Here is a 13,491-nt window from a genome sequence, read left to right on the forward strand (position 1 = left end):
ACAATAAGGTGTTTCATAAACTAGTGAAGTATCACCAAACATTGGCTCATTTTACTCATCTGCATTCTCACATCATCAGCAAACTGCATAACCTGCCTTTTCTAACGAGATCTCATTACATCAGTGGATTCCTGCAGTTGACTGCCCATGCCGACTTAGCTTCAACAATTGTGATTTCAATTGGCGATATTCTGATTGCCACGGGGAGATGGAGTTGTTTTTTTTACCAGCTGACAGTTTGTGAGATAAATATGGCATGGGAACTGGTCAAATCATTTTTTTTTCGTTACAGCAAGGATTTTTGAACTGGTTATAGAACAGTTTAAATTTAATAGTGATGCCTCTATATGACCTACATAAGTAAATGAGACCTCCAGAGAATAGATTGTCTATATAGTTATTCTTAATGCTGGTCGTTGGTGCCACCAATTCCATTCCACACGAAATCAGACAAAATCATGCGACCTCCGGCAGCGGCCATTGCACCTCGGACTAACCTAGTTCCAGCTTCTGCCACCTTCGACCTGCAATCAGAGAAGGTGGGGAGCTCCGATGCAGACTGGCATCCTGCTGAAGGCTAGTATACTTTTTGCGTGTTACGTTGTAATCCAAGATATTTAATGTAGAACATAGGATGTATGTTTTATGATGGCCCCTGCCTGATACCCCTTCATAGCTCCGTGGTCTATACTTGTTTTATTCTTGTTTTAAGATGTAGATCTTGGGATCTTTGATTAATGATGGCTCAAACCTGATCCCTCTCAAAGCCTCATCTACTATGTGATGAAACTATATAATATTAACATAGGCTGCTCCATGATTGTATATGTTTTTTGTCGGTATACACTGTGCTCAACTTTCTTTTTTTGTTGTGTAAGTGTGACATCCCCTTGTAAACCTCTCAGTACTACATTCAGCACTTTAAAGCTGTAGTTCACAGGAGGTGGAGTCTCTACAACCAGGTGGGTGCACAGGTGTACCGCATACAGTGATTGGGATGGGATTAGTTTGTTCGTACACCTGCCATTCCAGCTGAACCCTGTATGCTCTGATGAAGGTCCGTTAGACCGAAAGCTAAAATGAAGTACTCTCTACATAGATTAAACTGTGCGGAAATATTTTCTAACAGTTTGAGCTTATTTGATAATTCCAGCACCTAATTTAAGATAAAGCCGGGTAAAGCGCTGGTCATCCTGCATTAACCCTGTGTCCTACAAAACTACTTTCCCTTACAACTATACTGCATTCCTAATGACTTTTAGAGGGAAACATATTTTCTCTGTGATCGGTCACAGTATTAAAAAATGGGGTTAATAGTTTTTATTAAAATAAAACACAACATAAACAAAATTATTTGGAAATGTTTATGCAACAAAATTTCCTGGTTGGGTTTAGTAAAACTTCATGGTTTGGATAAAAGAAGTATGTTTGTTACTTTATTTTAGTTATGGACCTGAATTAAAATAAGTCAACCTTGGCTTTTGTCTCACATGGGACTAGGACAGTGTTCTCCTGGGTATTGACCCAACCATCCAGTCCTCTATGAGGACTCCCGCAGATTATGATTAGAAAAGTATTATTGCTAGGTCAAAAATAAACATAATTCAGGAGAAAATAAGTTTCCCTCGAAACAGAATTGACAATGCATTGTGGTTGTCTGTGGGTTTTAGGAGACCAGTCAGCCCCAACAGGAGTTGAAAGATGATAGTCTAGTAACCTGGAATCACTTGGGTGTCCCAGTTGGTTTGTGCCCTCCCGTCACTCCTGGGTGAGGTCAGGTCTCAGAGGGTCAATTCACCCAGGAGGTCCCCAGGTCTCACTAAACACATTCTGCTCTGTGCTCTCTGGGAATTAAACGAATACACTGGCTTTCAATGTCACTTTCCAAACAGTTAACGGATCATCGCTCTTACAAATCAAAGTGCTCAGTTGAAGAATGTTGAATTACATTTTATTTTATTTGAAGCCTATTTTTCATTGGTAGTTGGAAAGCCAACTGTACAATAATAAATAAGACTTGTGTCCTCATCATTTGGATAGTTTCAACTTTTAACATTGGCTTCCTGAAGCTAAATCATGTCCCTTGAAATAAAGTTCTCATTTGAGCTAAAAATTTGTGTTTTTGTGGACAGCCAGTCAGGAGGAAATGGCTGACTTGTCTTGACATATTCTGTCAGACCTCTGTTTATAGAGGGATGTTGGTGTTCAGTGGTTAAAAGGGGCCATTTATTATAAAACAAGACAAATATACATAATTTTGCGAGAGCGGAGGGTAAGTGTTCATTGCGTAACATGTGGCCTGTAAATCAGTCTGCGGTCTGAATGGGTTGCTTATATTCTCTGTCATCTTGTTGGATTGCATTTATTGTGTCTCAAACAAACCCAGAGAGTAAAAATATGTGAGCGCTATCACCGTGGATGACTGAAGCAGTTTTCACGTGCAGTTAGTCAGAAGGGAAACAGGGTGCCAACTGTAGTAAAACAAAAGGTGAATGGTTATAAGGTCAAAGGTTAGGGACCACACTACAGAAACAAGCTCCTGACACTGTGTTGAAGATGTTTATTGGCCATTTATACAAATGGGTGCAGCAGGGGTGACTGTGTGTGGCCTAACAACAACTGCTTTGCCTTAGCTTACAGTTTGAACAAAGAATTGAATAGTCACTATAAGTTAAGGCCACAGTGTGTAAAGCATCTCATGTGCACATCCTTTGTGTCAGGCATTCTTAATCTTTAAAGAAAAAGTACAAAGATTTGCTCTTTAAATAAGTACTTTAATTTAGGTTTACGCAACAAATCTACGTAGTTAGATTTAGGAAAAACATCACGGTTGGGCTTCAAATAAGTATGTAAAGTAAGTCAAATGTAAACGACTTAACGTAAGTATGGAAAACACTTAACACGGCCTTGTACTGTGTCATGTATTTGTTTTTGGAAAAAAGGTTTGCTTCTCCTGCTTATATATTAGGAACAATTTCAAACAATTTTGAAAAATGTACTAATTGATATTATATATAGTGATATTGTAATAGCTAAAAGGTTCTCGGTATAAGAGGGAATGATCATTTTGACATTGTCATTCTCATTTCTATTGAAAACATATTAAAAATAATTATGGTTTGATTTTTGTGGGGATCTGTACCAAACAAGTCTGTATGATGCGGTATGATGTGCAGGCCAGCAGGTATTTGCAGCGCCACAATATTTTATGTAAAATTGTATTTTGGCACATATTCCACCTTTAACAAATACCTTGCCTCTACATTTTCAATAAATAAAAAAATGTAAATCATTTTTTAGCCCTACTTTATATTTTGTTCTATTTACTTTCAATTTTTGCAGGGACAGCGCACCACCGTTAGCTTGAAGCTAATTAGCTTCTGTTGTCAGCAATGATAATGGAAGCATCCCAACCTTGAAAATTGTAAATTTGACTCAGTGGAGCACTGTGTGACTAAGATTAGCTTGTTTCAGTCAGTCCAGATGGTCACAGGCTGACACTGGCTTTCCCCTCAGGGGTATCTGTATGTGCTCACTGCGGAGCTCATTCAGTACTGCAGACCTGTATGCTGCACTTGATCTGACTCAGCTCGGTTGCTGCTGATACCGGATCTCGTACACGTTATTGTGAATCCCTCTACTTTTCTCGGCAACACCCCTAACCTGTGCAGCTAGGATTGGCCAGGTGCCATGTTCGCTGAGTTACCACTAACCTGATTTGTTCAGGTCCTGTTGGGTCTCCAGACCCTAACCGCTCAAGGTCAATGCATAACCTCAACCAATCGTCTCTGCCAATCGTCTCTGCTACTCAGGTCAGGTCCATTTCCCCTTCCTCTACTCTTTATGCTAAGCTAAGCTAAGCTAAACCTGACTCTTTGTAGACTCTTACTAATCTGAAATGCATTCGTTTCATGAAATAGTAACATGTAACTTTAATCGTAGGATTCTTGACTTCTTCCTCTTTCAAGTTTCTGCAGTCAGAGATTGTAACCGGTGACTTTCAGATCTGAGACTTGTTTCTCTGACCTTTATGCTACAATCCCTCTTTAGATTAGACAATTTATTTTACAAATACAATGCAAATGTCTATGCAAACAGCCGCAGAAAAGAAAAACAGAAGCACTTGGTTTCCCTGTGCCTGCATGTCTCATGAAAGCCATCGTGGGGCCCATCTTCTCCTCCCCTGCATTATGAATTATGGATCACCGCTAATAGGCTGTTTCTCCCTTGTTTAACTTATTGTAGCCACAGGCTTGCCTCTGATGGCTGCTTCCACTTGGACTCCTCACTTCGGAGCTCATCACCTACATTAGGCTTCCCACCACCGTGTTATTGTCTCATTATTACAGAGGCAGGGGCTCCAGCAGCTTGGGGACTAGGATGGCAGACCGGGTCCCGGTCCGAGTGACCCTCCCTGAGGACTTAACCCGCACTGTCCCACCTCGCTGCTGCATAATGGATGAAGGACAGACATTGGGAGGGGCAGGGGTAGGAATGGGAGTGAGGGCCCTTATTACCTTGTGATTAATTTTTAATGAGGTAAACAGGTCTTTCCAGGTCACCTGCGAGCTCACACACACCCATTGGCGGGTGGTGTGTCCTCCCCGTTGCTACCTTATTGCTGCCCGCCTTGACATCCTCTATGGCTGCAGGGGCTCCATAGTATAATTAGGTCTCACTGTCATTGACAGAACGTGTCTCACTTCCCACAGAGTCCCTCTCCTTCCCTTCAAGTTAGATGCAACCAATTATACAGTGGCAAGAAGACCTTATTATAAGTGCTCTAGGCAACCTTTGCCTCACTTCTCATCTTGCTGCCACTAGATTAAGTTTCCCCAGCAGTGAGATATACACCGAATGCCAGCGCCACAATTAAGTTACAATATATTCTGTCATAACTGATTCCATTGCGCTTTGCAGATCATAAATTGAATTTGAAATAGGTTGTGTAGGGGAAACCTTTTGAAAATAACCTGTCCTTTTGCAGTCAACTGGCAAAATCAACGCTGTAACATACAGTCGTTCTCTCTCTTTGCTCGGCACGTCGTCGTAGCATTTCGCCTTCAACGTGTATGTCGAATGACAGACGATGAAAGTGAACATCGTTGTGCTCTAATGGAAGTAAAACGGGCTCCCTCATGCAGACGCCCCGGCTTCCAGGAGCGGCAGAAATTGGATGACAGGCGAGGATGCACGTACGAGGTGTCATCTGGGGAAATCAAACCCCCCGCTCAGTTCACTTGCTCTGAAAGTCGGTGAACAGGTACGCCTTCGCAAACAGGGAGGCGGAGAACTCCCACAGCAATTCTCTGCAAAAAGCCTGGCGAGGCTGTGAAGGAAGGAGGGAGAGAGAGAGAGAGAGACAGGAAGGTGAGAACAGGAACAGATGGAGAGACTCAGGGAATCTACATTTACAGTCATTCAAAAAAGGTGCTATACATAGCCAAGCTTTCAACCCATCATCTCATCTAAATGATGATCATTACAGCCAGAAGTCATTAAAAAAAAAAGATCCATGCCCCCGGACTGTATAGATTTCCTACCTCTCTCTTGGGAGGGGGAGATGAAAATGAATTTAGGGGCCCTCGAGTCATTGAATTTGCTTTTTATCACCAGATAGCCGCACTACATACGTGCCATTGTGCTGTAAATGGGATTAGAGAGGATATTTTCTGCCTGACTGGCTACTGGCTCTCAGCAACAAGACAAGAATCATTTCTCCTGCTGGGAAAAAAAAGCTCCACTCAGCACACACTCCCCACCGCCGTTCGGTATGAATCTTCCCCTCACGTACCACCGATCTTTATCAACACGTGGTCCGTTTGAGATTTGATAAAGCATATTTCCCCAAAGGCTTTTTCCTAGAAGTTAGGAAAACATACATTTATTTAGCCTCCAAATGACTTGTCTCCCCTGAACCCAAATCATTAGCACTTTGGCAAAGTTTGCTCAGAAAGTGATACATCAAGCAAAAAAAAGATATGTGGAGGTCTTTATCATTCCCCACCATCATCAGTACCAGCAGCAAAGCCTGGTGCGATCAGTCTGCAGGGTCATATTCTGACTTAATGAGTGTCATCCCCGGCTCTCATGGAAGATCTTTTGATGCGCATTTCTCCGGCCTTTGAAGATGAAGGTTTTTTATTTTCTCCCCCCAAGAACGAGGGGTTGATAGGAGCTGTGTGGCGCAGGATCCTCCTGAGCTCTTTGTTCCTGTGTTTATTCGAGGCGGTTCTGCCTGTTTACATCGCAGTCTCGGGCGCAGAGCAGCTGGTAATTGCAACCAGCGTACAGTTGGTACCGCGAGCGAAAGTCCAATCAAGGGATGGTTGTGGGCACGGCTGTTTGATCCAGTGTGTCAGGTTGGTGGTCGCCCCCTGAGCAGTTGAATGGATGTGTCGTTGGCGAAGACGCCACCAGTCGGGCTGGTGACAGCCAAACAAGGATGCATTTCCAGAGCATAACTCAAACTCTGATACTAATCCATAAACTTTTCATGATATCAATCCCATTTTTAAATTGCATGTATAGTCGACATTTTGTCAGCTACCACCTTTCTATGCATTTGCTTTCTGTAATTGCATTTCCGTGAAGTAGCTTTTATGTAACTGGCAGAATACACCTTTCTCGGTGTCATAGGGGTCTTGTGAAGTTCATTAGGTTCAAAGTAACGCAGACATGACACACAACTAGCAGGTTTGCAAAATAATTTTTAATCTAAAAGGATCAGGGATCAGGCTTGTTTTATGGTCATTATATGGCCAGGATTCAAACTTTAAGGGCCAATAAAAAGTTGCAATCACTTAAGTTACTACTGGGGTTGAAACGTTGACGTACAAATTCACAGCAATTGCAAACCAAACAGTGCTAACCTGTGGGGGAAGGGATAACCTCAAAATGGAGAAATATTTTTTTACCATCCACTTTTATTTAATCCTCCATGGTTAAAACAAATGTATAAAGTACACCACGAAATAGTAATGGTTTTTAGACAGATTTGTGCTCATTGCCCAGTGAGAGCCCGAGCTAACTAGCAAATTAGCCTATAGAACGCCAGCCACAGTAGTTCACAAAGTAGCCCAGCGAGTAGGGTTATTTGAAAAATTACTATTACCAATACCCTTATCCTTAGAGTGATACCTAAACTGATAGATTATGTCACTTGATACCTTTTTTCTGTCTACTTCATTTGATACCCATCATGTCAATGGAAATTGTGTGCATTTCTCACTGGCTAGCAAGTCTCCACCGTTCTGAACTGCTCTCATATGGCTGTTACTGTTTATAGCCTCATCCCGACCCACGACGGCTGGATGGCACGGGAGCATAATGCCCAGCGGGACTATGCGTGAGCGTAAAGCCCACCCTCTTGTTCGCCCTCAGTTAATCACTGTTGGCTTTGTAGGCAGTTGACAACACTGTTCGCGCTGTTAACACAGTTAGCTGCCAGCCACCGGCTCAGCCATACTCCATATTGAGAGCTGTTAGCAGGCAGGCAATCCCGGCTATATGAGTTGTTGGTTATGGGCCAATCAAACATCACGTTAAATAGAAGAAGGCTTGTGGTGATTGGCTGGAGGCAAAACCATACAAATATAAATTTTCTACTAGATCTGGGTACAAAGAAGATCAACTGTAGTTATTGTTTGACTTGAGAAGTTTCGATACTACTTGGTTATGCGTTTTTTCTGGTACAGTTATTGAGTACTAATAACCAGCCCAACCGGAGAGTAGTCAATATATTGTCAAGCTTCTTGAACTAAATATATGTTGTGGACAGATGTGATTTCACAGTGCCACTTTCTGGGGTGACTCGTCTTCTATACAGAACAACCTAAAATAGCAGCATTAATCATTTTATGATACATTAAGTGTTTGTCTGCATCTTCATCAGTCTCATGGAGCCGAGGGGGTCCCCCTTCACTCCCCTCTTACAAGTTCTTAAACGCTATGTTAATGCAGGCCCTTGCATTCACTCATATCTTGCCTTCCATTGGCTTGCCCGGCTGCAATTTGCTGCTAATGGTCCAACCAGACCCCCCCCCCCCCCCCAACCTCCCCCTTTCCTTTCCGACTCTCTTTCTCTCAGTCACTCTTTCTCTCCCCTTCCAGCCTTGAGGCGTCCCGTTTCAGCTCCTTCGCTTTCAGTCACAATGCTGTGGAGAGGGTGAATGGGTTGGGGGGGGGCATTTAAGAGAGCAGTAGGTGGGAGTGGAGTCTGACCGCAGAGGGTCTACTGTTTAAGAGAAAGGGAACTCACTCTCTCCCTCCCTCTCTCTCTCTCTCTCCCTCTGCCACTCTCCGTCTCTCTCTTCTCACTGGCTGCACAACATCAGCCGGCTCTCTAGGTAGACTCGAGTAAACACTCTAAGAGAACAGAGGGAAGAGGGAAGATGACAGAGCTGTCAGCGCTCTGAGAGATACACACCGGTGAGAACGTTTGTCCGGGGCTGGCTGATAAGGTGCTCTTCAACGCCTGCCTTCTGCTTACATTTTCTGATCAGTGGAGGAGCCGAGAGGTAAGTCACCTCCTTTACCTGTACGGAGCCGGCGTGATTGAATGGGAGCATGATGAATGGGCTGATTGCTTTAATTAAGATAATTGAGGAAAAAATAAATAGCAAAATTGGACACGTTTATAACTTCAACCACATTCTCTATGCTTTTTCCTCTCATTTAGAAGTTGATATTATAACTTTCTCGTGTAATTTTTTCATTTTTAGTCATTTTTTGTTAAATTGCCAATAGGGGCTACAACTAAGGACATATGCCTTTTTTTTTGCTTACAATTTTTCAATCTACAAAACATAGTAAAAGTGACATAAGAGTGATATCTTCAATCAATTATTTTGTTAAAAAGCCCCAAAATATATGAAAAAATCCATCCATTTGAAAAATTAAAACCAATCAACAATTAACATTTTTGTATGATAAATTACCCAAATTATTTATTGATTGTTGTCAATTAAAGTGTTTCACTGCTGACACATTGTGTGGCTATTTTATACCCTCACCTCCAGTGAAGAATGTGGGCGATATGAGCAATAAAGACATTGTTTCCATTCATCAAAGCAGCTCCTGAAATTCATTCGCATGTTTTACAAGCAAGGATTTCAGAGACGGGCTGAATTTCACACTTCACTGCATGCAACTGGGTGCCAATTATGTTTTACTGTGAAAGTTTTCCCCTCACTTGCTGGCTATTTCCTATTTTATTACCAGAGCAGGTAAAAAAAAGAAAAAGAGTAATGTCGTCAGAGATGGAAGTCTGTGATGATCCAGTGAATTTTTCTGCTTGCATTGGGGCTGATGCTGATCGGTGAGATGGGTAGGGTCAGTGTGTGTGTGTGTGTGTGTGTGTGTGTGTGTGTGTGTGTGTGTGTGTGTGTGTGTGTCCGTATGTGCTGCTTGCCGGAATAGCTCCAGCTGTACACATTATGGTTGCCAGCAGACAGTAGGCTTGTGTAACCCAGGAGACAGACAGCTGCTATGTATTAGATGCTGCTGGTTGGTTCCTCTCCCAGATCTCCAGCATTCACACTGCCGGCTGTAAACTGGCAGCCTCGCTGAGACACAAAAACACACACGCACACGCACACACACACACACACACACACACACAAAAAAAAAATGCTGGCAGTGGCTGTCGCTCTCCATGTGCTTCCCAGTCTCCTTTCTTGAGGTCAGCTTCATTTGTTTGTCAGTTACGTCCCACACAGAGATTGCAGAAAGAGTAACAGATAGTATGAAATAGAGGATGTTTGATGGATCAGTAAATAAGATGGTCCTCTCTGATGTGGGTGTTTGACAGCAGAAAAAAAAATCATTTTTGGATTGCTTAAAGGCTCCATCAAGTTTGTAGAACAAATTGTAAGAATGAAAGCGAGCTGACTTTTTCTAGACAGTGGCCTCTGTGGCTAGAAGTGTCAAATTCGTATTAATGGTAAACGCTAAATTATAGTGTAACAGTAGCTCAAGTAAAGAAGAGTCATTAGTCCCACTGAGTCAGAAACCTGACTCACAAAAGTCTGTATAAAGTTTCCTAACATCACCCACCAAGAGCTTCTGGTCATACCAGACCACGTAAGGATGTTAAATTTAGAAAGGGCTGCGTTTAACTGTTTATGAGTTCCAGTTTTTATTCGTAGGTTTCTGTTTCTGCATCAAGATTTTACATGGTCTCACTGAAGAGTTTCAATCGTCAAATCTTTTTCCTGCCATGGTGAGCAAGCCTCCAAATCTGCCTGGAGTTCTTTTGATAGGTTAGCAATTATTTAATGCAGGGTATAAGGCAGGATTTATTGCAGGGCTCACAGATTTAGACTGTATACCCCCGAAGCTGTTTGCTGTAAATCCTATCCTCACGGTGCCCGGCTTGGGGACCCCAATGCAAAGCTTAGCGAGAAAGGGTTAGAGGGGAGCCAGAGTGGAGAGCAAGAAGTGGGCGTGTACGGAGATATAAGGTGGGCTGTGATGGAGGAGACCCACAGGATACCAGGGCAGCGTCTGCCGGATGGTAATTGTGTGTGATGAGGAGATGCGGACACAATGAAGCAGCTGTGACTTCACGTTGTCAGGTTCAGCTCAATCCATCCGATATACCTCTATCTGATATACCTATATCTGACTTATTTCAGATATCACACACTGGCTTTTTTTTGCAATATCTGCTGTCGGTGGCAGCGAAGGCTTGGTTGCATTAATATTTCATGATGCTTTGGCTAGGCGTATGAGTATCCACTGACAGTGACACTCGGCATAACGATGAGTGGGAAACAGGCCTTTGTTTGGACAGCTGTTCGTTTCCCGACGCTCCATGCCCCACAAAGCTCTCTGAGAGGGTGACTGTCTTTAACCCCACTTAGCTCCATCGCTGGTGATTGAAAGCAAACAGCAATCGTGGGGTTTTTCAGATGACCCACGTTGAGCAAGGCTCAGGAGAGCTGCTGAGATGTTGGGTTGGATTAAATTAACGTCATCTTTAATTCAGGGTGATCCAGACTCTCATTGTCGCCTCCTCTCCTGCCCTTCTCTTTGTCTTCAACACTGTCTCTGGTTTCTGCTGTAATGTCCTGCTGTTTGAATACCGTGGTGCTAGGTGAAATTTCCCTAGATTTCGCACAATTTATGATTACTTTGGATGATTTCACCTGGACTGTGCTGCCCAGTTTATATGACCACCTGTGGTCCAGATGGCTCTAAATACCTTGGATCTAGTAAACCAAAAGACACATTCAGCACAGTGAAGCTGAATGTCTAATGTTAAGAGAGGAACACAGGCAGTAAACCAGAAATCACTGCTTTAAGTCATTAAAAAAAATTTGTGGTTTTGGCGTACCTCAGACTTGTCTCATCAAGGAAGAAGAATCCAGTCTTCCCAAATTCTAACATCCTTGGCTGAACTTGAAGGATTGCATGAAAGGGTTGTGTGCCTTTGTTGTTCCAATGCATGTTTGTAAGGCACCAATGATCCCCACAAAAGTCACCACAGTCAGATTTTCCTGTGCCCCACTCAGGCCCAGTCTGATTAGTCATCACCACGGTACAAAGACCCCCCTCAAAGAATTCCAGTGTTTAAAGCATTCCAGATGGTTTTTAATGTCCTTCGGATGCTAATATGCGACGGGAATGGAGTGGAAGTATTGGAGCTGTGGGATCCGTGATGCCTTTGTATTGCCCATACCCTCCATTGGAGACATCCAATGGATGATCACATGTGGTAGACACTTCTCTCTGACACTTCGCCTCCACTAGTGACCTCACACATTGGAATGCATGAGCCATAATGTTCTTGGAACAAGATGGGGGCCCTTTAGAGAGGGGCAGACAATTTAAATTGGGGAAAATGGTAAAAAAGCAGGGGAAGCCAATGAAGAGCCGACCCCGGGGACCAGGGTCATTAGGCTCATACAAGTGTCTGAATGGAAGGCACTCCCAATTTGGACACGCAACACGCTTCAGGCTTTCATCACAGACAAGGACAAACAGATGTCCGGGTATCACAGCCAACACGCTTGCTTCCATTTATAGAGGAGAGGAAAAAAAAACCTTTCCATCCTGTTTGAATGGAAGTAACCAATAAACCTCCAGTGTGAAGTGCTGAAATATGCAGTCTTTGAAAGGCCTTGCAAAGTCCTCTTACATGTTTACTCAGCATTCTTTTGACTTTATCAAAAAATCTCTCCCTTCAATGTCTGAATTCACCATTCTAGTCACCGTACGACTGAAACGTCAAAGATATTCCTCGTAGAAAGGGATGATTTACTGTTCTCTAGAATGAAAATAGTTTAGTTTGGTACAAAAAGCAAATAATGTTGGTTGATAGTATCTTTTAGTTTGTAGGTCAAGTGATTCATGCTGTCTGAGAAATGTCAACACTTCTCCATGATGCCGCTTGAGAAAATACACTGGTACCAACAAGAAGTGACACACAGTGTAAGCCAGCCCATCGTCTCTTGAGATCACAGGGAGATTGGGCTTTCACCTTGCAGCTGATTACCTGAGAGGGAAGGTGTTAGTTACATGGTAAGCTTAGAGTCCCAGATGTCGACATCAATACCTCGACAGAGGCAGCAACCAGGTACGAGCCAGATTTTTATAGTAATTGCGGTGCAGTGTGGAAGCTTTGGGGAGGAAGTAGGTAGAACGGATGGGCCACGTGATTACTAGTGTCTGGAGAAAACAGCAGGTGGATGTGCTGTAAAGGCTGCGCATGAGGCTGCCAAGTCTGCACACCACGCGGGGGTTAGGCTAATAAACAGTAGGTCACCAGCACCCCGGCATGTTAAAAAGCTCATGAACAATGACTGGCCTCCAACCTCTCCATCTGGACCCAGCGAGAACAGCAGCGCGAGAAGGAGGCGCCGCAGGGGAAGAGCCATAAAGAATATCGATGGGCCTCAGGGCGAGCCGCGAGTCAAATCACAATGCAGTAAAAAGTAAATTGAGATTTGACTGTCTGCTGTGCAATTGACCCAGTGAGCACACTCGTTCACTCCACATTCGTTTTCTTCCGTATCTCAGTGTCAAAGTCGGAAATTGGGTTTGGTTGAAGAAATAGACTTTTTGGGGGGAGGTATCAGTCAGACGTGTCAGCTCTGGCTCCAAAGCACTCTGGCGGTTCTGCGAGCGCGATAGGGCTCAGCCTTGGCAGAGCACTCTCTCCGAGTACCCAGATAAGTGTTTTCAGCCGGTATCTCAGATCCAGCCTCCCCCGTCTGCCTTATCAGCCATGAACACACTAACCCCCACCACTCCCCCGCTATCTGTGTCATCAGATCCAATGGGGTCACAGCGGAGAGCCAATGAGCACAGCCTTTGGTTTGATGAAACCAGTCTTCTTTTCATCCATCAAAAAGAGAGTATTCCCCATTTCATATCTATTTAGCAAGTCAAATCATCATAAATTGTTTACCATCTGGGAAATAAAGATAGAGTGTTGTAGTGGAAATATTGATATGCTTTATTGATTTCACGTCAGCGCCTTCAGTC

The sequence above is a fragment of the Anoplopoma fimbria genome, chromosome 13, assembly GCF_027596085.1.
Source record: "Anoplopoma fimbria isolate UVic2021 breed Golden Eagle Sablefish chromosome 13, Afim_UVic_2022, whole genome shotgun sequence".
Taxonomy (NCBI): domain Eukaryota; kingdom Metazoa; phylum Chordata; class Actinopteri; order Perciformes; family Anoplopomatidae; genus Anoplopoma; species Anoplopoma fimbria.